Source organism: Arvicola amphibius, chromosome 1, assembly GCF_903992535.2.
Source record: "Arvicola amphibius chromosome 1, mArvAmp1.2, whole genome shotgun sequence".
Classification (NCBI taxonomy): Eukaryota; Metazoa; Chordata; class Mammalia; order Rodentia; family Cricetidae; genus Arvicola; species Arvicola amphibius.
Genome location: NC_052047.1, coordinates 69,692,738 through 69,696,368, shown reverse-complemented (window position 1 = coordinate 69,696,368; position 3,631 = coordinate 69,692,738). Strand labels below are relative to the sequence as shown.

Sequence of the window (3,631 nt, the reverse complement as noted above, 5' to 3'; positions counted from 1 at the left end):
GAGGAGGAGGGAAAGGCCTGCTGTACTGGGCCTGAGAATGATGTACTCAGTGTGTTCATGCTCCGGCTTGGATCCTAGCACTGCCAATTTTTTTTTTATTCAAAAATTGAAACAACATCCTCTGCAAATATTTACATTTATGACAAGACATTTTAGTTATCAAGTTAAAAATCCATAGGGGTGTTAAAGAAAATGTGCCCAGGCTGCTTATTAAAGACATCCAGACAGATTTTATTCACTGTCAATGTAAGGGTTAAGAAATGGATTCTGAAGCTGGGGAGGGAGATTGGGTCCAAATCTAAACTGCATAGCTAAGCGGGGCTTTTCAGCGCAAAGAGCAGGGTGGAAGCCAGAGGATGGAAAATTACTAAGAGGAAACTTCAAAGGTGAAGGAGATCCTGGTTAAACCGACCTAACAGGATATGTGCAGGCAAGTCAGGTGGCCAGCCATGACCGGTGGGGGCAGGGCTGGATACAGAGACGTCCCTGAGGGACTGGACAGGGGACACAGCGAAGGGAGAGGAGCTGGCGGCATGTTGACGGTGAGCAGATATCCAAGTCACAGGTTCCTGCTAAAGTGACAGGCGAGTGTTCTTGAACTAGATTCCGTCTGACAGCACACATCTTGCCCCGGAGGAGAGGTTGGGCCCAGCGAAGCATCTCTGCCAGGGATATATGACATCGCTACATTGTTTTAGTGACTATGAGAACCAAAGCATTTGAGAACACTGTACTAGAAAAGCAGAAGCCAAATTCCATGAGAAAGAAAGATACCAGAACAAAGAAAGTGAGACCCTGAAGGACAGAGGACAACAAAACTTATTACACAAGATAGAGGTAAGGGGAGCCAGAGCAAGGGTGCATCAACACAAGAGGCCCTCGGCTCTGTTCCCAGCACCAAAAAAAATTAAAAAAAGAAAGAAAGAAAGAAGAAGAAGAAGAAGAAGAAGAAGAAGAAGAAGAAGAAGAAGAAGAAGAAGAAGAAGAAGAAGAAATGAATAACTAGAAATGAAATAAATTTATGGTAAACATAAATCCAAATATATCAATATTTTAAAAATAAATGTGAGGGCTGGAACAATGGCTCAGTGGTTAAGAACACTGGCACTCTTCCAGAGGACTTGATTCCCAGCACCCACACAACAGCTCACAACTGTCTCTAACGCCACTTTCAGGGGATCTGAGGCCATCTTCTGTCTTTCATGGGTACCAGGCAGGCACACCAGTGGTGCACAGACATGCGTTAGAACAAAACATTCACACACACACAAAATAAAAATAACAAAATCATGAATAAAATATGAATAATTCGGTGTGGTCACGTGGCTACGGTCCTAGCAATCGGGAGGTGGAGGCGGGGAGACCAGGAGTTCAAGGCCAGCCTTACCTATATGAGGACTTCAAAGCCAGTCTGGGCTATAGGAGACCCTATGTTAAAAAGAAATAATACAGGACCAGTAGTGAGATATCTTAGTAAATAAGGGTGATTGCCATACATTTCTGATGATCCCCGTTTGATTCTTGGGACCCACAGTAAAAGGAAAGAACTGATTCCACAAAGCTGTCCTCCGACCTCCACACAGGAAACAAACGCCCCCCCCCACACATAATAAATCAAACAAAGTTAGAAAAATAATAAAAAGTGGATGAATTATAGTTTCTTCTTAGAAGAGAGTTTATTATATTTTATATATAATTATAGAGTCGGACGGTGGTGTCGCACGCCTTTACTCCCAACACTCAGGAGGCAGAGGCAGGCGGATTTTGAGGCCAGCCTGGTGTACAGAGCGAATTCCAGGGCAGCCAGTACTGTTACATAGAGAAACCTTGTCGTGGAAAAACCAATAATAATGATAATGATAGTAATAATAACAATCGCATAACATTGTTGTTGTTGTTAACACCGAGTTTTGGGGGTAGGAGTTGTTTTGTTTTGAGATGACGGTTTGCTGTGTTGCTTAGGCTGTGCTCAAAGCTGACTTCTGCCTCAGCCTCCTAAAATGTTGGGACTCCAGGCTTGCAACCCACCACACCCAGCAAGGAATTAATAGTTTCTCGAGTGATCATCATCTTCATCTTCACGGCGCTTGGGCACCAGTGCAGGACCATGCATATACTAAGCACAGACTCAACCACCAAGCTCCCCTCTCACCTTTTGGATGACGACTGAACTCCCAGCTTTCCTAAAAGAGTCTTCCTTCCTTCCCTTTTCCTTACTCTCATTTATTTCTTTGAGGCTTATGGTTCCACTGGCCTCAGACTGACAAACTTTTTGCCTCTGCCTCCCAGAACTGGGATTTCAGGCATGTTCCACCATGCCCACCTTACACTATACGCTCAATGACACACCGTTCTTTAAATCGCGCTGGAAGACTAGTGCATCACACCATTCTCCTGAAGGCAGAATTCAGCCTCGGGGGGCTCATCGTGGACACTGAACGCTGGATATGCTCACTCTACGGTACACTGACATTCTCAGTGGCCTAGGGGTATCTATTCTACTTTCCTGACTTAAGCCAAATCTATTTTGTCCAAGGAGCATATTTGAAAATACTCAACTTCCAGATTCTCATGGAACTGAAGATAGCTGAGCAGTACAGTCTGAACCAATGTGTCAGTGGAAGCTCAGAGGCAGAGAGGATTCCAGGAAGTTTACTCAGCGGCAAGGACTTTACCTTTCACCTCTTGCCTATTGGCTTTACCTCTTTCCCTTTCCGGCCGGCCTGGAATGTTGACCTAGTTGCATAAATTGAGGGTTCAGCAGCCATTTTGCCAAGTATGAGAAAAGAAAGTCCATGTTAAAGATGTGAGAGCTCCCTGGCTGCCTCACGGCTTCACCACATGGCCATCTACCAAGGACTGAGCACGCCCACATCCGCAGTTACATAAGAACTCTAAACTCCAGGACAGCTGGCTTCTCGTGACATGTCATAAAACACGGCCCTTGTCTTTCCCGCAGCCTATGGTGGCTTTTCTGAACACTGTGTCCTCGCTGTCCCCATGGGTGGGTTAGCAGCCCTGTGAGGAACTGTACCTGAGCAGGGCAACTGCAAGTAGGTGGCCCTGGAACAGTAGCCTGTTTTCTGTCACCAGGAAAGGAGATGAGTCACCTAGCCAGAGTCACACTTGTGGGTGAGAAGGGAAGAGATAATCACCTTACAACTACTGAAGTCTTCTCTCGTTCATCCCTGTCCCACCTGCAGCCCTGTCATGCTTCAAGACACCAGAGTGTGTGTGAGTGTGTGTATGTGTGTGTGTGTGTGTGTGTGGTGTATGTGTGTGTGTGTGATGTTTTGGGTGTGCAGTGTGTGTGTTGGTGGTGTTTTGTGTGTGTATATGTGTGTGTGGTGTATGTGTGTATGATGTATGTATGTGGTGTTTTATGTGTGTGTGATGGTATATATGTGGTGTGTGTGTGGTGCACATGTATGTGTGGTCTGTGTGTGTGTTTTGTGTGTGTGTGGTGTATGTGTGTGTGGTGTTGTACCCATATGTGGTAGTATGTGTGTGGTGTGTGTGTGTGTGTGAGGGTGGTTTCACATGTGTGTGCACTCACGTGTGTGTACAGGAATATATGCTGGAAGGCCAGGGGCTGGCATCTGGTCTTGTCTATCCCCTTCCACCCTATTGT

At 45.7% G+C, this 3,631-nt stretch overlaps 1 long non-coding RNA gene across 1 annotated transcript; it reads right to left on the bottom strand.

Moving 5' to 3' along the window:
* Nucleotides 1–210: 210 nt before the first annotated feature.
* On the bottom strand, nt 211–2,935 carry LOC119822351. Its single transcript, XR_005286780.1, has 3 exons — nt 2,153–2,935; nt 1,388–1,428; nt 211–662 (listed from the first exon to the last, which is right to left on the bottom strand). It is a non-coding gene; the product is annotated as an uncharacterized LOC119822351 (long non-coding RNA).
* Nucleotides 2,936–3,631: the final 696 nt, after the last annotated feature.